Genomic DNA, 22,308 nt, shown 5'->3' with positions numbered 1-22,308 from the left:
AATGAATTCTGGTTAAATTTGACTCAGCCCTATAGTTGGGTATATACTTGAAAATATTTAAAATTAAAGAATATAAAAAAGGAAAAGGAATAAAAAATGTTTAAAGATTTGAGATTAGGTCATTTAGAGCAAAACAAAAGACTATGGTCTCCTTTAAGTTCATAATAAGCTTTTTTTTTTTTAATGTTTTTATGGTAATAATAAGCTTTATATTAATAAAAATTTTTAAGAAATGGGAAGAGTTTGGTCTGAACACACATAAGGACAATGCTGTTAATCAGGATGAGTACATTGTCAGGGGGAGACATAATACTTTTCAGATATAAGATTCTGAGAACTCAATCAACCAGTCAAATAAATATTTCTTGTATTATTGAAAGTACCAACTAGAAAAATTACTCACCGAAAGAGGAGGCAGCTGAATAGAACCAGAGGCCTTCATACTCTGAGAGGAGAAAAAAAGACCTTGAAACAGGCAAAGCAGTGCTGGGATGGGGAAATTAAGCAAACAATTTTAAGAAAGAAACAGCCCATTTTTTTAATGTTTACAAAACTTAAATAAGATTTTTAATGTACAAGGATTCACAAAAGCATCTCTCAATTCTCCCCATTCGGTAGTTAAATGGGTACATCAGCCTAATAATTCAGAAGACATTCCATTTTGTTGAATTTGCTCTTTAAACTACTTTGTAATCTGGGAGCACATATCAACCTCCAGGGACCCCCATTGTGAATACAAACTTGGAATAAGCCAACAACTGTCTAATCCACCAAGTAAACAATTCTCAAGGTAGCCCACAGTTGATTTTTCCATTATGCTGAACTTCAATTTTGGAAAATAGCTACTTAAAAAAAAAACTTAAATTCATGCCAAAAATGTAAAGGTGTCAGAAGCTTGATTTCTGAATTCCCCATCAGTATTTTTTTAAGAGCTTTTGCTTTTTTTAAATTAATTAGTTAATTTGGCTACCTGGGGTCTTAGTTGCAGCATGGGGGACCTCTGTTGTGGCAAGTGAACTCTCCATCTGTGACGCGGGCTCAATAGTTGTGGCTTGGTTACTCCAGGGCATGTGGGAGCTTAGTTTTCTGACCGAGGATCAAACCCACATCCCCTGCGTGGCAAGGCAGATTCTTAACCACTGGAGCACCAGGGAAGTCCCCTTGCATCAGGATTTTAACAGTATAGACCAACAAGCTTTTAGAAAGGAAGTCTTTCATTAGAAATTAATAATGTGTTCATTATGCCCACCACATGGCTAGTAAAACAGGAAAATGGGCCTAAGAGTCAGAATAAAGAATGATGAATAGTCTCTTAATCTCCAGGCTTTTCTGCCTCCTGACTTCATAGAGATGTGGTAAGAACATGCTAAAATAATCAATACGATTATTGTTTATTATAAAGTTATTCAAATTCAAGGATCTATTACTATAAGCTTAAAGCTCAACATTCAGAAAATGAAGATCATGGCATCCGGTCCCACCACTTCATGGGAAATAGATGGGGAAACAGTGGAAATGTTTTTAATGTACAAGGATTCACAAAAGCATCTCTCAATTCTCCCCATTCGGTAGTTAAATGGGTACATCAGCCTAATAATTCAGAAGACATTCCATTATGTTGAATTTGCTCTTTAAACTACTTTGTAATCTGGGAGCACATATCAACCTCCAGGGACCCCCATTGTGAATACAAACTTGGAATAAGCCAACAACTGTCTAATCCACCAAGTAAACAATTCTCAAGGTAGCCCACAGTTGATTTTTCCATTATGCTGAACTTCAATCTTGGAAAATAGCTATTTTCTGTTTCTGTTTTCAATTTTGGAAAATAGAGTTGGTGATGGACAGGGAGGCCTGGTGTGCTGCGATTCATGGGGGTCGCAAAGAGTTGGACACGACTGAGCGACTGATATGATCTGATCTTCCAAAGAAATCCCAGGGCCAATCTCCTTCAGAATGGACTGGTTGGATCTCCTTGCAGTCCAAGGGACTCTCAAGAGTCTTCTCCAACACCACAGTTCAAAAGCATCAATTCTTCGGCACTCAGCCTTCTTCACAGTCCAACTCTCACATCCATACATGACCACAGGAAAAACCATAGCCTTGACTAGATGAACTTTTGTTGGCAAAGTAATGTCTCTGCTTTTGAATATGCTATCTAGGTTGGTCATAACTTTCCTTCCAAGGAGTAAGCGTCTTTTAATTTCATGGCTGCAGCCACCATCTGCAGTGATTTTGGAGCCCAGAAAAATAAAGTCTGACACTGTTTCCACTGTTTCCCCATCTATTTCCCATGAAGTGGTGGGACTGGATGCCATTATCTTCGTTTTCTGAATGTTGAGCTTTAAGCCAACTTTTTCACTCTCCACTTTCACTTTCTTCAAGAGGCTTTTGAGTTCCTCTTCACTTTCTGCCATAAGGGTGATGTCATCTGCATATCTGAGGTTATTGATATTTCTCCTGGCAATCTTGATTCCAGTTTGTGTTTCTTCCAGTCCAGCGTTTCTCATGATGTACTCTGCATAGAAGTTAAATAAACAGGGTGACAATATACAGCCTTGACGAACTCCTTTTCCTATTTGGAACCAGTCTGTTGTTCCATGTCCAGTTCTAACTGTTGCTTCCTGACCTGCATACAAATTTCTCAAGAGGCAGATCAGGTGGTCTGGTATTCCCATCTTTTTCAGAATTGTCCACAGTTGATTGTGATCCACACAGTCAAAGGCTTTGGCATAGTCAATAAAGCAGAAATAGATGTTCGCATAATATATGTATCCTAAGAACTTCTAAATGGCATAATGAGAACAGAATATCAGTAGTAATAGATGCCATTTATATAGGTCAAAAAGATAAGATTATAGTAACAAACCACTCCATTAGTTCAGTTAATTCATATTAAGCAGGTATAGAGCACCTACTATGTGCTGGGCACTGTGCAAGGCTCTGAGGATGGAAAAATGAATACGAATGGGCCCTGCAATCTGGAACTTACAACTGCACCACTGACTACAAATGTACATTATCATAAATAATGAAAAAAATATCACCATCTGGATAGTTACTTTATTTGACCTCACACGTATAAGAACATTTATTGAAGCTGACACAAAATAAAAGTGGAAAATTGATGCTGCATCTGAATATCCATTTAAAACCCGCAGAACAAATTCCACTTTCATAAATGTGTAAACTTGACTAAAACAAAAAAGCAAACAATGCTCCCCTTTCTCTGCCTCCCCCACCCAAAAAAACCCAGTAAGTCTTGCTTCAAGGTTTGTATAGTGGCCTTATCTCTTCAGCTGATACATGGAGATGAAGGCTGAGAGCCAACTGTCTACCGCCTATTAATGGGGCTCCATACTTATTTGCTTGGATATGCAGGCACAACAGAGCCATCCCTGGCCCCAGCTGGTTTTGATTGGAATAGCAGGTTTCAAACAAGATGGACTTGACCTTAACTAAAATATTGTCAGTACCATTTTATTATTTTATTAAAAAGAAATTTAGAAATTCAAAATGCTCTTGAGCTCTGGGAATTCACAATCCAAGGAAGAACTCTGAACTCCAGAGTTGAGTTATAAAGGAAAAATGAAAGTATCTCAGCATTTCAAAACTGCTGAAACTCAGAAAGGAAAGGTCTCATCATGTTATAAGGAAGTTATTAGGCAGTATTCTCCCAAGTTTGCAGCGAAACCTTTCCTCTACTTCTGACAAGAAAAACACAATCTAGCGGTTCTCCAAAACTAAAAAAGGGTAGCTTCTCAAAATTTATACTTCTGCTTTTGTGATTATTTTTCCTAACTAAATTAAAACTGACTGAGGAGATTTTGAAAGAATCCATTATTCAACAGTGTCCTATAATCATAGGAGTTCTCTTCAATCACTGAAATAACTTAAATACTTAGAAATTATGATCAAAACCATTTGAAGCCCTGCCAACCTAAAGAGACACAATTCTGCAGTAGGAAAAGAAAATTAGAATGCTTAATTGCAAAGGGAAGAAAAGAAATAGTCTGACTGAAAGAATAGACTAAATTTAGATTAGAATTATATTTATCTTTTTGTCACAGTACTAAAACCATTTAGTCTAATTGGTGTGTGCTGGGAAGGGGGGCGTGTGAAGAGGATGGAGGGATCAAACATCTTACTAAGCATAGTCCCTTCTTATGTCCTTGCTGCCACTCCAAGGAGTGTTCCTGGGAACACTGCGTTGACAGTCCATGTCTGCCTCGCCAGGCAAGCACACACACATTTCCCTATCCTGGAATCTGTGCCTCTAAGAGAACTAATAACATGATCCCACTCTACTTACACTTCAATTGAACTTGCAAATGAAATTTGCAGACTAGGAGGATCAATTGTATTTCTTGGCTTGCTTCAATCTGAGAGCTTCACCTCCACAATGCTGACTATGTCAACCTGCTGAAACTAATCTGAGCCTTTCTTTAAGCAAGTTCCATCCTGATCAGGTTGCCATTAATGTTTGTTTTGTTTTCCATCAAAATGAATATAAGCTCAATACTAGGTGGAGTTAGTCCCCATGACTGTCACAAACCAGTAGTTTCAACAAGAGTGAAATCATGAAAGGATTAGATTCTGATGACTCTGTCCTTTCTAATAGTTAAAGCAGCTAGGCTCAACAGCAAAAACAAATATTTACTATGTGCCTATTCTGTGCCATGCACCATGCTACATACTAAGTATTCAAGTCAAATAAAACATAACTGCTTTCCCAAGGAGTACATCATTCATTCAACAAATTAATATGCCAAGGATTATTCTATATGGTGAGGATACTGAAGTGAATGCTATGTGCCCTTGCAAAGCCTATAGTCCATCAAGCATTTCGGCCTTAACCTGGAGTGAAGTGGGCAACCATTGGAAGGTTCTGAGCAGAGAAATGACCTGATTTGACTTAGAAATGTTTTAGCAGATGCATATAAAGCAGATACATACATCTGCCTTAATTGGTGAAGAGGCTACTTGAGCATTTTAGGCAAGAGATGGTATGGAATGTGGAACAGACTAGGGCAGTAGCGGGGAAGTGGTGAGACAGGGTCCATCAGTTAGAGCTCTCTGATTATATGCAAGAGAAAAACATGCAACCAAAAACAGAGAGAAAGAAAAGAAAAGAAAATGAAACAGAATATTGGGGAATTTCCTGAAACTGACAAGGAGCCTTGAAGAACCAGACTTAGGAACTGGACAGGAATAAGGCTAGAAACTATGACCATCAGAGCAATACTCCTGGAGTGCATGAGCTTTAACTGTTGCTTCTGACTTTGTACCACTCTGCTCAAGATTCAAATAACCAGGCGACTTCAGCTTTCTAAGTTTCAGTCACATGCCCATTTATTGGCACATACCCAGCAGTATGCCTCTTGAGAAACCTGTATGCAGGTCAGGAAGCAACAGAACTGGACATGGAACAACAGACTGTTTCCAAATAGGAAAAGGAGTATGTCAAGGATGTACATTGTCACCCTGCTTATTTAACTTATATGCAGAGTACATCATGAGAAACACTGGGCTGGATGAAGCATAAGCTGGAATCAAGATTGCCGGGAGAAATATCCATAGCCTCAGATATGCAGATGACACCACCCTTATGGCAGAAAGTGAAAAGGAACTAAAAAGCCTCTTGATGAAAGTGAAAGAGGAGAGTAAAAATGTTGGCCTAAAGCTCAACATTCAGAAACTAAGATCATGGCATCCGGTCCCATCACTTCATGGCAAATAGATGGGGAAACAGTGGAAACAGTGGCTGACTTTCTTTTTCTGGGCTCCAAAATCACTGCAGATGGTGACTGCAGCCATGAAATTAAAAGACGCTTACTCCTTGGAAGGAAAGTTATGACCAACCTAGACAACACATTAAAAAGCAGAGACATTGCTTTGCCAACAAAGGTCCATCTAGTCAAGGCTATGGTTTTCCAGTAGTCATGTATAGATGTGAGAGCTGGACTATAAAGAAAGCTGAGCGCCAAAGAACTGATGATTTTGAAGTGTGGTGTTGGAGAAGACTCTTGAGAGTCCCTTGAACAGCAAGGAGATCCAACCAGCCCATCCTAGGGGACATCAGTCCTGGGTGTTCGTTGGAAGCGCTGATGTTGAAGCTGAAACTCCAATACTTTGGCCACCTGATGCAAAGAGCTGACTCATTTGAAAAGACCCTGATGCTGGGAAAGATTGAGGGCAGGAGGAGAAGGGGATGACAAAGGACGAGATGGTTGATGGCATCACTGACTCAGTGGACATGAGTTTGGGTAAACTCAGGGAGTTGGTGATGGACAGGGAGGCCTGGCGTGCTGCGGTTCATGGGGTCACAGAGTCAGACACGACTGAGCGACTGTACTGAACTCAGCAATAGAGACTAAGAACCAAGCTTTATTTACCATCAGACCCAGATTCCCAAGTTGCATTACATGGGAGAGAGACAACAGGCCAAAAGGAAATCAGGATGCTACTAGGAAGGACAGATGAACACCAGGAAACCTAGCCGACAAGGCAATTTATGTCTGATGGATAAACGCAGAATTACAGACAAAAGATAGCTCAAAATAAAAGTGGTCTCATAAATTGACACATACTTTTCAGCAAAAAGGTATTTTCAGTAAAATTGTCATTTTACTCTTTCTAGATATAAAGATAACGCTGGTACTCAACAGACTATGGTGGAGATTATTTAGCTGTCAAGCGGTCACATGAAGGTTTTTGCTTAAAAGGTCCTAAATGTCTAGATAAAACATTTTGAAAGAAATTTCATTTTTTTAAGCCAGACAATACATAACACATGTATAGCTTTCTCTCAGAAGAATCAAAGGATGTATATTTAAATCAGTATATTTGAATTTGAATTATAGGGTAACTTTGTGAATTACTGACTGTAAATAGCTGAATAAAGGTCCAAATATATACTTTTAAATCATTCTTTTCACTCTTTCTAGGTAACTCCTACTCTTAGAACAGGAAACAGACATGGGAAACATGCTAACGTCATTCATTCTCTTATCTTACTTTCTCATGTCTATTTCCTGTTCAAAAGAAAAGAACTTATGTAGAGAGTGAAAAGAACGATTTTAAAATAATATGTTTGGATCGGAATATGTAAAACCTTACAGATCATGTCTCCAGAGGACAGGCTGGTGATATGAGACTTTAGACATCCCAAGGGGGCAGCCAATGCTCCAATCTAGTCACCCTTGCCATGTCAGAATGCAGCTCCAGAGATGCCAGACTTTCCAATTTTTCAAAAGAAGCTGAGATTCTAGATTTTTACATGAAACCTCTAGATTTTTAAATGCTGGAAATTTTAGTTTGGGTTTTGTTGTTCTTGTTGTTGGTGTGGTTTTTTGTTTGTTTTTCAGTTTTTGAATAGTCTATAGGTAAAATAAAAACCTAAATTTAGGTGACCTCTGTTCTTCATTGCATCAAGGTGTGGTCAAACCTTAACAGAGATAAGCAGATGCCTGCATTTCTTTTCTTTCTGTTTCCAAAATTAACAACCACAATTCTTTCTTCCCTTCATGGGAACCAGATGTGGACTTGGCAAAGACATGGATTCCCCAAGAACTCCTTTCATACTCCAGCTGCAACCAAAATGATCAATGCTTTCAGAACAATTTCAGGATGACATGTTCGATGAAGATTTGGAAGCACCAACTCACTGCTCCCTGGATAATGTCCAGAACCACAAAGGGAGTGAACGGCTTCAGGGTGAGACAGCCATGTTGACTGGGACACGTGCAGAGGAACACAGGTCATCTAAACGAGGAACTCGAGAAATGAAGCAACTGAACCTAAGGAAAAAAATATGCTGAAATAGGACCTGGGGGAGGGGTGGCGGGTGGTGGTGGGGAAGGCCACAGTAGAAAGGAAGCCCTTCCTAATTTCTCAACCCCCACTTTCTTCCTTAGCACATCTCCCTAGGTCCTTTAGCTGCTTGCATTGGCTTCTTTTGTCAGTTGGGCACCGTAAACAATCTCATGCAAGACACGAGGGACAAAATATATATATGTGTGAATTTCTAAGAGAAATTGCCTGAGAAGACATTTTTATGGAATGTGCTCAGAGAATTGGTTAGTCAGTAGAGATTCATGTAAATATTTTTAAAAGTATTCATAAGTGACTTAATCCACACAAGCAGACTTCCTTTTGCATTTTTCTCTCAGAACAGTGGAAGCTTTATTCACCAACTCCACGTGAAAGAAACATATTTTTTTTCCTCTCGTGGTTAAGGATCTGTAGAATCATTTCCTTTCTACAATGCAAACTTCGTACATGACTTACCCACTTACTTCAGGTGGATGACAAACCACAATCATGAGAGGGAACGATAGGGCAGTGCTCTGAGAAAGTGCTTTTCATCCTCTCAAAACATTCACAAGCATTAACCAATTAATGGGTGAGTGAAGTCAGCCTTTTTTTAAAAAACAAATGAGAAAACTGAAGATATTTAAAAGCTTTCCCTACAAAGAGATTCAGTGTCTGAGTCTGAATTAGAACTTGGACCTTCCTAACATTAGCAGTTCAGAGATTCAACTCATGTAAACATTTGAAAGGTCAGCTGTTCATCAAATACTTTTCCAACTACAGCAAATGTATCCTTATTAAGTTTCTTTTGCAGAAGTTCCAAGGTGCTGAATACTCATCCATTGCCACCAATAATTAACAATCCAAAACAACCTAAACACAGAGAATTTTTTGTTGGCATTTTGAAACTTCAGACTATCTTAGCAACAGAGTGTGTGGGAGTGGTTTTGGGCAAAAGGCAGGCTAGGAAAAAAGACATCAGCTGAAAAGTTTTCCTGAGACTGGTCCTTCCCTGTTTCAAATAGGTTTGCAGCAAGAAGAAAAGTGTTTGTTCTCTTTAAATAAAAACTTTGTGCTTCCTGGAAATGGGCAGAAAAGGAAAAACCAAGCAAAACAATATCACTTGGCCTAATATTTAGAAAATTCAACAAAACTTGGAGTCCTAAGTACAGTCATCCTTATCCTAGCTAGTTAACTTTGATTCAAACATATCTCTCCACCCAAAGTTTAAAGATGTTTTAAAATTTCTTAACTACCATATCTACCGTGAGCAATTTTCTTCTCATTTTTTCTACACTACTCACTGGTAAAGAAACTGCCTGCCAATGCAGGAGACACAAGTTAAATCCCTAGTCCGGGAAAATCCTACATGCTACGGAGCAACTAAACCTGTTCACGAAAGCTATCGAGATTGTGCTCGTGAGCCCACAAGCCACGACGACGAAAGCCTGTGCACCCTGGAGCCTGTGTTCAGCAACGAGAGGAGCCACTGCGGCGAGAAGCCTGCACAGCGCAACTGGAGAGTGGCCTGTGCAGCGACGGAGACCCAGCACAGCCAAATAAATATATACAGTTTTTTAATTAAAAAATAATGAAAAGAGGACCCCAGTGAAAGCATTTCTATTGAGAGAGTTTCAACCTCTACGTCAGACTCAAGATTAACATGAAATGACAGCAGACCTAAGTGCAAAAAAAATTGGCCTTCTCGAAGAAAATCCTTGTGTCACTGAGTTAGAAAAATATTTTTTTAAACAAGACACAAAAGTGCAAAATAGGAAAAAATGGATAAAATGAATCAAAATGTGAAAGGTTTGCTCTTCAAAGGGCACAATTAGGAAAATGAAAATGCAAGCCACAGATTATGAGAAAACATTTGCAAACCATGTATTTAACAAAAGATTATATTAACAGTATTTTTTCTTTTGAAAAGATATATATATATATAAATCAATAAGAAAAGGATACTCTAAATTTTTTAAATGAACAAAAGATGTGAACAATCACAGAAAATATCAAATGGCCAACAGACCGAGAAAAGATGTTCAACATCACTAGTCATCAAGAAAATGCAAACTAAAGCCACAATGAGCTACTAGAATAGCTAATGTTAATAAGACTGACAACGTCAAATAATGTCAAGACAGAATCAACCAGAACTCTATCAACTCTAGTACGTTGCTGCGGGAGATACAGAAGAGTATTCCAAGTACAGCCACTTGGAAAACAGTGTGGCGGGATAGTATAAAGTTAAACATAGATTTACCATGTAGACCAGCACCCCTGTTCCTACATATTTAACCAAGAGAAACGAAAGCAGATTTCCACAAAGACTTGTACATGAATATTCATAGCAGCACTATTCATAATAATCAAAACTGGAAACAACACAAATGTTCACTAACTACTGAATGGGTAAGTAAGCACGGTATAGCTATAATATGAAGCACTCCATATCAATAAGAAAGGAAAACTGCTGATAAAAATAACAACGCTGATAAATCTCAAAGGCTTTAGGCTGAGCAAAGCTATCCAGATACAATAGCCTACCATATCATATGATCCCATTTATATGGCATTCTGGAAGAAGTAAAACTATAGAGACAGAAAATAGATCAATGGTTGCCTGGACCCAGGGGTCAGAGAAGAAGATCAACTACAAAGAGGCACAAGGGTCCTTTCTAGGATGATGGAATTTTTCTATATCTTGACAGTGTGAGGATTTTGCAACTACACATAATTACCAAAATTCATCCAACTGTACACTCAAATGAGAAAGTTTATTATATGTCAGTTATATTTCAATAAAGCTAAAAAAGGAAACCTCGGAAAAGGCAATGGCAACCCACTCCAATACTCTTGCCTGGAAAATCCCATGGACGGAGGAGCCTAGTGGGCTGCAGTCCATGGGGTCGCTAAGGGTCAGACACAACTGAGCAACTTCACTTTCACTTTTCACTTTCATACATTGGAGAAGGAAATGGCAACCCACTCCAATGTTCTTGCCTGGAGAATCCCAGGGACGGGGGAGCCTGGTGGGCTGCCATCTATGGGGTCGCACAGAGTCGGACACGACTGAAGCGACTTAGCAGCAGCAGCAGCAAAAAAGGAAACCTCAGTGTTAGGAAATCTTTATTTATTCCTGCCGTTTGACAAAATCTTGCTTTTAGAAATAATCTGAATACTGATCATCACATTCACAGTACTTAGATCTGAGGTTTCCTTTCAGAAGGCACTCACTAGCCATTTCATGTCTATGATTTGTTTTGATATTGTTTCGAGATAACCAGACACCTCAGAAACTGAACAATGATTTGACTTGCTTATTTTTCATCTTCAGAACATTATTTTCTGAAGAAGACCTTACCTAAAGTCAATGTAGTCACAGTATAATGAAATTCAGCAAGCATTTGTTTGGGGTCTGCTAAGTTTTAAATTCTGGAACCATACTGCCTAGGTTCAAATTACAGGTCTATGGCTTAGCAGCATGACCCTGGATGTTACTTAACCCTCTGTGTTTCAGTTCCTCATCTATAAAATGGAGATAATAGCAGCATCTACCTCATAGGCTTGTTCTGAGGATTAAATGAGTTAATCCATTAAAAGTGCTTAGAACAGTGTGTAGCACATAAACAAACACCCTGCCTTCACAATTATTACATGCAAGGTGCTAAAACTACGAGGGTAAGAAAGAGTTTGTTTTCATGGTTGCTGTTTGCTTGTCTTGATGAGCTCACAGTTCAGTGAAAAGACAGAGAACAAATTAATAATACATAATAAAAAGGAACACAAAGAGAGACATCGTTAAGTACTATGAGAATGTGGATGTGTGAGCAATCCATGAAGGAATTAAGGGAAGCTCTTGAAGGACCGCTACAAGCAGCAAACTTTGGGGAAAAAAATGGGGGTTCTCCAGACATCCCCCCTGAAAGTAGTACAAACAGTAGCTGTGGTCAAGCACTGAGGTCTGCTAGATGCTGCGTGCTGTGCTGTAAATCTGACACAGGCCATTTCTCTTGTAATTGTTGCAGTAACTCCATAAGCCAGATACTACAGTACCCATTTCACACTTGAGGAAACAGATTATGATCACTTCTCCAAGGTTACCAAATTAGTGCATGCCTTAAGCTAAAATCCAAACACAGCCTTTCAGACTCTGAAACCTGCTCAGAGAGAAAAAAAAACTGCAGCAAAGACTCAGGTGTCAAAGCTCACAGAATCGTAGGAAAGAGCAAAAAGCTCAGTGTGACACAGATAAGAGAACACAAATCAAACAAGGAAGCTGAGTGCTTTGAGGTACCGCAACTGGTTATCATGTCTCAGACAAGGAAATCCATTACTACTCCCAGACGGGATGTTTTCAAGGCCTACTTGCCAGTGGCTCAGATGGTAAAGAATCTGCCTGTAACGTGGGAGATCGGGGTTCAATCCCTGGGTCAGAGAGATCCCCTGGAGAAGGAACCGGCAACCCACTGGCCTGGAGAATCCCAGGGACAGAGGAGCCTGGCGGGCTAGAGTCCAAGGGAGTCACAAAGAGTCGGACACGACTGAGCAAATAACACGCACACTGCTTCAATAGACTTAGTAAGCATTTACTTTGCCAGATCTTAATATCAGTGGCAAAGGTTTCTTAAAGTGTGTTCCAGTGACGATCTGTGCCAAAGCCCCCTGGAAAATGTATTAGAAATACAAGTTTGCTAAGTACCACAGAAGCCTAAGGAATCAGAACCTGTTTGGTCTGGGCCCTGAACTTCCCTGTTGAACAATTTCCCCAGGTGTTTCTCATGCATAACAAAGTTTGAGAAGCCCTGAGAACTATAGATTTACTGCTCAGAACCCAGCCTCCCAGTTCTCCCAGAGCCAAGCTCTCAAACTTCAGCGTGTGCATCCAAGTCACCTGGGACTCCTTCGAACATTCAGTCGACTGAAGGGGCGACAAGGGGCCCCAAGACTCCGCCAGTCGTTGCAGATGTCCCTGGTCCCCAGAGCACAGTGGAGCCACAGGATTGTAGAACTACCATCGGGATTTCTCTTCCCTTTCTACCCTCCCTCCTGCTCTTGCATTCATCTCCAGACTACTTTTTTTGCCTAGGTTTACTGCACCTTAAAACAACGTTCTGTTTATTGACCGTCTAAAAATGTTGTACCTTTGCCGAGAGGTCATGGTCAAACTGTTTTTATTTTCGTATAGTAGTTATTGAAAAACAGTACTTTTAATTAAAAAAAAAAAGTTTCTTCGATATCTGGAATTGTTCACTGATATTCTAGGAAGACCTATGGAGTCTGGCTTGCAGTACATCAAATAGATTTCATGATGACAAAGGGTGTGTAAAACTGACCTTATCTTGTGTTACAATGCAGGTACAAGAGTTAGTCATGGGGTCCTATTAACATTTTTCATATGTTCTTTTAAATAAAATAATGAAACATGAAGGACTGCCGTCTCTACAGTCATTAAGGATTGACTCAGGAAGAATCTTAGTCAGAATCAATCTCCTTATTCAGACCTTCAGGAACCTGAGCCCTCTGGTCTCCTGTGCAGACATGCTCTGGAAGCCTCTCCTTGCTGGCACTCCTGCGGGGAAGGAGCCATGTGAAACTGCCTGCCAATGCTGCAGCTCCCTGGCACCAGCAATGGCAAAAGCCGCTCTGGCTGAAAGGCGTCTTTTGCACTCAGGGTGAGGACGGCTGTTTTAGAAAATGGCTTTTTTCAGTTCCTAATGCTATTTTTCTACATGTTATCATATTTTCAGTGCACTAATCCTTAATCCTTATGGAGAAGATCCTTTGTAAGACCTCACTTTGTATTTTTGCAGTGCCTCTTCTAATGGGCTCTGCTAAGTCTTTCCTAATGTGTGTCCATTAACTTGGACTCGTTCTTGGCTTTGTAACTCAGATGGTTACTTTATCTCTGTAGTTAAATCTCTCCCGTTTGTTGTTCCCACTTAATTTGGATGAATTAAATAGGCACTTTCATAAAGGTGCTACATTACCAGCTCTCTATAAAATAGGCCTGCATGCTGAGAATTCTCTGGAGACAGTCATCTTATTCAATTTGGTGTATGAAAAATAAGTTTTGGTCTGAAATCTCGTATCTTTGCCCTGAATTCTTAGTTCTAAGACTACAAAGAAATTAGAAATCAAATTACTAACACAGTTATTAAAGAACATGCTGTCAATAGAGACAAAGCAATACTTTGAAAACTAAAATAAAGACTCTTTTTAGTACTAGACAAGCCCTTCTAGATGGAGTTAAACATCTAGGCTCATGGAAAAAGACAAAGGGGATTCTAGGCAAATTTGGGAAATAAATATAGTTCAGCATTGAGGCCCTCCTATCTCCTTTTTCTCCTTCTCTCCTTACCCTTCACCCTAGCATCTCATTTATTTAATAACTTTTCTCAAATACAAACTATACATCATATACTGTTAGGCTCTAAAGATGTAACTTTAAATAAATCAAATACAGTTCCTGCTCTCACAAAATTTATCACCCAATGGGAAATACAGGAAAAAGTAATGCAATATGGGCTTCTCAGTTGGCTCAGTGGTAAAGAATCTACCTGCCGGTGCAGGAGACACAGGTTTGATCCCTGGTTAAGGAAGATCCCCTGGAATAGGAAATGGCAACCCACTCCAGTATTCTTGCTGGGAAAATCCCATGGACAGAGGAGCCTGGCAGGCTACAGTCCGTGGGGTTGCAAAGAGTCAGACACAACTGGGCAACTGCACACACACACACCCACAATGACAATGTAGCATGCTCCATTCTTGATTTAAAGTGGCCGTCAAGCAATCCCTGCCATGATTTGCTGTTTCCTGTCACTAATAGGTTTGGATCTGCAAGGCTAGTATTAATACTTCTTCCTGGGCAGGATTCCTATGCCTTCAATTTGTGTTGATGACAGTAGGGGACACACTAGAGTCTGGATCATGTCATGTATTCCAGCTGACTTTCCCTTAGACAAGTTTCTCAGAATATTTAGCACACAATTGAGTTAATTTTTATATAAAAGAAGCTTTTACTAAACTAAAAACATAAATAAGAAGCTACTCATTAGCGTTGCTAATTATAAACAATATAAAATATTCTTAAAACTACATAAAATAAGGTCACACAAATAAGTTGGTACCTTCCATCACATGACTTTTTGATTGCTGTCACTACTTGTTTAATTTAATTCAGTGTTGCCTCTCACACCCAAAATTTCTCCGTCTTAATTTTTAAAATTGGAAACACTTAGGCTATACTCATCTGATTGGGCTTCCCTGGCAGCTCAGATGGTAAAGGAAACACCTGCAGTGCAGAAGACCTGAGTTCGATCCCTGGGTTGGGAAAATCCCCTGGAGGAGGGCATGGCAACACACTCCAGTATTCTTCCCTGGAGAATCCCCATGGACAGGCTACAGCCCATGGGGTTGCAAACAGTCAGACACAACTGAGCAACTAAGCACATCTTTGTGCTTTGGGGATATGCAGTGAAATCTTAGCTTCTCAACCTGTTTTCTGAGATCAGACATAGGTAAGTTTCAACTTTTTAAACACCTTCTTCCTAATTACCTAGGTAGAAACCCCATTTTCTCTTTCCTACCATCCCCCAAAACTATCTTTTTTTCCCCCCATCAGCTTTACCACCTGAAGAATCCTCCTTCTTCACAGTTGCCCTCTCTTCCCAATTGTGGCCAGATTCATTGTGCCTCAGCTACAGTAAAAAGAACAGGAGATGTTATATGAATGCAAGGAAATTACCTAGGGAGAATCTCTTTGAATCAGGAAAAACCATGACCTTGGATAAATCCTCCAGATAATTCATTCTGCAATTCTTTCTGAACAGCCTATTTGTTTGAAGGGTGTTTTTATATGATGGCTTAAGATTAATATAATTTGTGTATTCACATTCAAGATAATCCACTTTATCAGAGGATTATCTTTATTGATTGACTGTTAAAGGACATTTCTTACTTAAAAGAACTTGAGATGAATTGCACAAAAAGCCACATATATAATCAAACCATAAAGATTAAAAAAAAAAGATAGAGAGAGAGAGAAAACCTGATACTTTGACTCCCAGGACCAGCCCTTCCTCCACCCCACTGTAATGTGAGGCAATCTAGACCATCTACAACATTGGATAGTATTTATTTGGTGTTGTCTCACCCTCCCCCTTTACCATACTGTGAGTTCTTTGAGAAATAGAGATGTGTCTTAGCCAACTTTTGTATTCGCAGAGCCTTGGCAAAATGCGGGATACAGGCTGGATTTTCAATAACAGTTTGTTGAATTTGTTCTGAATTTCTAAATTTCCACTCTACTTCTTTTAAGAGCTGTGCTTTTTTTTCTAATATTTTAATATGTAAATGTAAATATACTAAAATATCAGAACCATTCCAAAACACAGTTTTATGTGGTTTTGCTTCCTATAACATTAAGATGTTAGTTTGAAAAGAATTAAGATATGATTCTTCCCCCAAGCAATTTGTATTTTTAAAGGCTGGCCCCTAAGCCCGAGGCCAAGGGCCGCGGCGGGGAGGAGCCACCCCACGACCGAGGCCAGGGGCGGTGGCCAGGAGGGCCAACCCCACGTCCAAGGAGCCATGGCTGCGCGGGCGCAGGAGGGCCTAGAGGAGCTATCCCACGTTGAAGGTCAGGAAGGGCGGCGGGGAGGAGATACCCCTCGTCCAAGGTAAGGAGCAGCCGCTGAGCTTTGCTGGAGCAGCCGTGAAGACATACCCCACGGCCAAGGTAAGAGAAACCCAAGTAAGACGGTAGGTGTTGCAAGAGGGCATCAAAGGGCAGACACACTGAAACCATACTCACAGAAAACTAGTCAATCTAATCACACTAGGACCACAGCCTTGTCTAACTCAATGAAACTAAGCCATGCCCGTGGGGCAACCCAAGACAGGCGGGTCATGGCGGAGAGATTTGACAGAATGTGGTCCACTGGAGAAGGGAATGGCAAACCACTTCAGTATTCTTGCCTTGAGAATCCCATGAACAGTATGAAAAGGCAAAATGATAGGATACTGAAAGAGAAACTCCCCAGGTCAGTAGGTGCCCAATATGCTATTGGAGATCAGTGGAGAAATAACTCCAGAAAAAATGAAGGGATGGAGCCAAAGCAAAAACAATACCCAGCTGTGGATGTGACTGGTGATAGAAGCAAGGTCCGATGCTGTAAAGAGCAATAGTGCATAGGAACCTGGAATGTCAGGTCCCTGAATCAAGGCAAATTGGAAGTGGTCAAACAAGAGATGGCAAGAGTGCATGTCGATATTCTAGGAATCAGCAAACTCAAATGGACTGGAATGGGTGAATTTAACTCAGATAACCTTTATATCTACTACTGCGGGCAGGAATCCCTCAGAAGAAATGGAGAGGCCGTCATGGTCAACAAAAGAGTCCGAAATGCAGTACTTGGATGCAATCTCAAAAACGACAGAATGGTCTCTGTGCATTTCCAAGGCAAACCATTCAATATCACAGTAATCCAAGTCTATGCCCCAACCAGTAATGCTGAAGAAGCTGAAGTTGAATGGTTCTATGAAGACCTACAAGACGTTTTAGAACTAACACCCAAAAAAGATGTCCTTTTCATTATAGGGGACTGGAATGCAAAAGTAGGAAGTCAAGAAACACCTGGAGTAACAGGCAAATTTGGCCTTGGAATATGGAATGAAGCAGGGCAAAGACTGATAGAGTTTTGCCAAAAAAATGGCACTGGTCATAACAAACACCCTCTTCCAACAACACAAGAGAAGACTCTATACATGGACATCACCAGATGGTCAACACCAAAATCAGATTGATTACATTCTTTGCAGCCAAAGATGGAGAAGCACTATACAGTCAGCAAAAACAAGACCAGGAGCTGACTGTGGCTCAGACCATAAACTCCTTATTGCCAAATTCAGACTTAAATTGAAGAAAGTAGGGAAAACCACTAGACCATTCAGGTATGACCTAAATCAAATCCCTTATGATTATACAGTGGAAGTGAGAAATAGATTTAAGGGCCTAGATCTGAGAGATAGAGTGCCTGATGAACTATGGAATGAGGTTTGTGACATTGTACAGAAGACAGGGATCAAGACCATTCCCATAGAAAAGAAATGCAAAAAAGCAAAATGGCTGTCTGGGGAAGCCTTACAAATAGCTGTGAAAAGAAGAGAAGTGAAAAGCAAAGGAGAAAAGGAAAGATAGAAACATCTGAATGCAGAGTTAAAGAATAGCAAGAAGAGATAAGAAAGCCTTCTTCAGCGATCAATGCAAAGAAATAGAGGAAAACAACGGAATGGGAAAGACTAGGGATCTCTTCAAGAAAATCAGAGATACCAAAGGAACATTTCATACAAAGATGAGCTCGATAAAGGACAGAAATGGTATGGACCTAACAGAAGCAGAAGATATTAAGAAGAGATGGCAAGAATACAAAAAGAAGAACTGTACAAAAAAGATCTTCACAACCCAGATAATCACGATGGTGTGATCACTGACCTAGAGCCAGACATCCTGGAATGTGAAGGCAAGTGGGCCTTGGAAAGCATCACTACGAACAAAGCTAGTGGAGGTGATGGAATTCCAGTTGAGCTATTCCAAACCCTGAAAGATGATGCTGTGAAAGTGCTACATTCAATATGCCAGCAAATTTGGAAAACTGAGCAGTGGCCACAGGACTGGAAAAGGTCAGTTTTCATTCCAATCCCAAAGAAAGGCAATGCCAAAGAATGCTCAAACTACCGCACAATTGCACTCGTCTCACACGCTAGTAAAGTAATGCTCAAAATTCTCTAAGCCAGGCTTCAGCAATATGTGAACCGTGAACTTCCTGATGTTCAAGCTCGGTTTAGAAAAGGCAGAGGAACCAGAGATCAAATTGCCAACATCCGTTGGATCATCGAAAAATCAAGAGAGTTCCAGAAAAACATCTATTTCTGCTTTATTGACTATGCCAAAGCCTTTGACTGTGTGGATCACAATAAACTGTGGAAAATTCTGAAAGAGATGGGAATACCAGAACACCTGATCTGCCTTTTGAGAAATTTGTATGCAGGTCAGGAATCAACAGTTAGAACTGGACATGGAACAACAGACTGGTTCCAAATAGGAAAAGGAGTTCGTCAAGGCTGTATATTGTCACCCTGTTTATTTAACTTCCATGCAGAGTACATCATGAGAAATGCTGGACTGGAAGAAACACAAGCTGGAATCAAGATTGCTGGGAGAAATATCAATAACCTCAGATATGCAGATGACACCACCCTTATGGCAGAAAGTGAAGAGGAACTCAAAAGCCTCTTGATGAAAGTGAAAGTGGAGAGTGAAAAAGTTGGCTTAAAGCTCAACATTCAGAAAACGAAGATCATGGCATCCGGTCCCACCACTTCATGGGAAATAGATGGGTAAACGGTGGAAACAGTGTCAAATTTTATTTTTCTGAGCTCCAAAATCACTGCAGATGGTGATTGCAGCCATGAAATTAAAAGACGCTTACTCCTTGGAAGGAAAGTTATGACCAACCTAGATAGCATATTCAAAAGCAGAGACATTACTTTGCCAACAAAGGTTCATCTAGTCAAGGCTATGGTTTTTCCTGTGGTCATGTATGGATGTGAGAGTTGGACTGTGAAGAAGGCTGAGCACCGAAGAATTGATGCTTTTGAACTGTGGTGTTGGAGAAGACTCTTGAGAGTCCCTTGGACTGCAAGGAGATCCAACCAGTCCATTCTGAAGGAGATGAGCCCTGGGATTTCTTTGGAAGGAATGATGCTAAAGCTGAAACTCCAGTACTTTGGCCACCTCATGCAAAGAGTTGACTCATTGGAAAAGACTCTGATGCTGGGAGGGATTGGGGGCAGGAGGAGAAGGGGATGACAGAGGATGAGATGGCTGGATGACATCATTGACTCGATGGACGTGAGTCTGAGTGAACTCCGGGAGTTGGCGATGGACAGGGAGGCCTGGCGTGCTGTGATTCATGGGGTCACAAAGAGTCGGACACGACTGATCTGATCTGAAAGGCTGGAAGGGACTACTCTCTCTTTTCCGTATCCTCCGTCAGTTTTGCTGCCCCCTGCATGTCCTGAAATAACCCCTACATCCACCAGACAACCTAAAAACATAGATGTGAGAAGAAAATGATTAAACCGCACTCACACCTGCCCTCACCCCCTACTCTTGCTGCCATCATCCTTAAGTCTTCTTAGATAGGAACGCTGCCACCTCTACTACTCAGAAAATCATAATAAAGAAGATCTGATTTTTTAAGTCCCAAAATTTCCAGTCCCTCATAGAGGATGGCTGACCACTGTCAAATTTGTAAATTTTACCCATACAATTTACCTTAGAGCCTTATCAACATTTCCTAGAAGATTCCAGATTGCCAGAATAAAATTATGTACTTTTAATTATACAGTTTCACTTTTGAAAATGTAAAAAAATCAAGGTAATTACATAATTACTGTTTATTATATTTATTATTTACTAATTCAAACATCACTAGCATCTGTATTTTGCCAAGTATGTTATAAAATGTCATAATTCCCAATCCCTGATGGTCTGTTTAAACTTTAAAACATCTTAAAATATTTCTATCCTCCAAATCTTTATATTTTCTATTAAAACACAATTATTTATTTTGTGTCCATTTTTGATAGTGAATTTCACTCCTAGACCAATGCCTGGCACAAAATGGTACTAATTAAATATTTCCTAAGAGAGGGCAACTGTGAAGAACAAGGATTTTTCAGGTGGGAAGGCTGGTGGGAAAAAAAAAAAAAAGGGTAGTTTTGGGGGATTACAGGAGAGAGAAAATGGGGTTTCTATCTGGGTAATTAGGAAGGAAATATTTTAAAAGTTGGATCCTATGTCTTCTGTCTATTCAGTTCAGTTCAGTTCAGTCACTCAGTCGTGTCCAACTCTTTGCAACCCCATGGACAGCAGCACGCCAGGTCTCCCTGTCCATCACCAACTCCCAGAGCTTGCTCAAACTCATGTCCTTCGAGTCAGTGATGCCATCCAACCATCTCATCCTCTTTCATCCCCTTCTCCTCCCGCCTTCAATCTTTCCCAGCATCAGGGTATTTTCCAGTGAGTCAGCTCTTCGCATCAGATGGCCAAAGTATTGGAGTTTCAGCTTCAGCATCCGTCCTTCCAATGAATATTCAGGACTGATTTCCTTTAGGATGGACTGGTTGGATCTCCTTGCAGACCAAGGGACTCTCAAGAGTCTTCTCCAACACCACAGTTCAAAAGCATCAATTCTTCGGCACTCAGCTTTCTTTATTTTATTTATTTATTTATTTATTTTTTGAGACCTGACTTGAAAACAAGGGAATATCTGTATTTGGGCAGTTTTTTGTTTTGGGGTTTTTTTTTTAATTTATTAAAAATACTTTACAATATTGTATTGGCTTTGCCATACATCAACATGAATCCGCCACGTGTGTACACGTGTTCCCCATCCCGAACCCCCCTCCCTCCTCCCTCCCTGTACCATCCCTCTGGGTCATCCCAGTGCACCAGCCCCAAGCATCCAGTATCATGCATTGAACCTGGACTGGCGATTCATTTCATATATGATATTATACAAGTTTCAATGCCATTCTCCCAAATCATCCCACCCTCTCCCTCTCCCACAAAGTCCAAAAGACTGCTCTATACATCTGTGTCTCTTTTGCTGTCTTGCATACAGGGTAATCATTACCATCTTTCTAAATTCCATATATATGCATTAGTATACTGTATTGGTGTTTTTCTTTCTGGCTTACTTCACTCTGTATAATAGGCTCCAGTTTCATCCACCTCATTAGAACTGATTCAAATGTATTCTTTTCAATGGCTGAGTAATACTCCATTGTGTATATGTACCGCAGCTTTCTTATCCATTCATCTGCTGATGAACATCTAGGCTGCTTCCATGTCCTGGCTATTATAAACAGTTCAGCTTTCTTTATAGTCCAACTCTTACATCCATACATAACTACTGGAAAAACCATAGCTTTGACTAGACAGACCTTTGTTGGCAAAGTAATGTTTCTACTTTTTAATATGCTGTCTAGGTTGGTCATAGCTTTTCTTCCAAGGGGCAAGCATCTTTTAATTTCATGGCTGCAGTCACCATCTGCAGTGATTTTGGAGCCCCAAAAAATAAAGTCACTGTTTCCACTGTTTCCCCACCTATTTGCTATGAATTGATGGGACCAGATGCCATGATCTTTGTTTTTTGAAAGTTGAGTTTTAAGCCAGCTTTTTCAGTCTCCTCTTTTACTTTCATCAAGAGGCTCTTTAGTTCTTCACTTTCTGCCATAAGGGTGGTATCATCTGCATATCTGAGGTTATTGATATTTCTCCCGGCAATCTTGATTCCAGCTTGTGCTTCATCCATCCTGGCATTTCACATGATATAATCTGCATATAAGTTAAATAAGCAGGGTGACAATATAAAACCTTGACATACTCCTTTCCCAATTTGGAACCAGTCTGTTGTTTCACGTCCT

The 22,308-nt window shown here is 40.2% G+C and overlaps 1 long non-coding RNA gene across 1 annotated transcript in view; it reads right to left on the bottom strand.

Annotated features, from left to right (window-relative positions):
• The window catches only part of LOC107132664 (uncharacterized), a 400,010-nt gene that overhangs the window by 223,300 nt on the left and 154,402 nt on the right, over positions 1-22,308 (bottom strand). The window contains exon 5 of the long non-coding RNA XR_009495406.1: positions 404-445. This is a non-coding gene — a long non-coding RNA (uncharacterized lncRNA). The remainder of the gene's footprint in view (positions 1-403; positions 446-22,308) is intronic.

The sequence above is a fragment of the Bos taurus genome, chromosome 7 (genome assembly GCF_002263795.3).
Source record: "Bos taurus isolate L1 Dominette 01449 registration number 42190680 breed Hereford chromosome 7, ARS-UCD2.0, whole genome shotgun sequence".
Taxonomy (NCBI): Eukaryota; Metazoa; Chordata; class Mammalia; order Artiodactyla; family Bovidae; genus Bos; species Bos taurus.
This window is presented reverse-complemented; position numbering and strand designations above follow the sequence as displayed.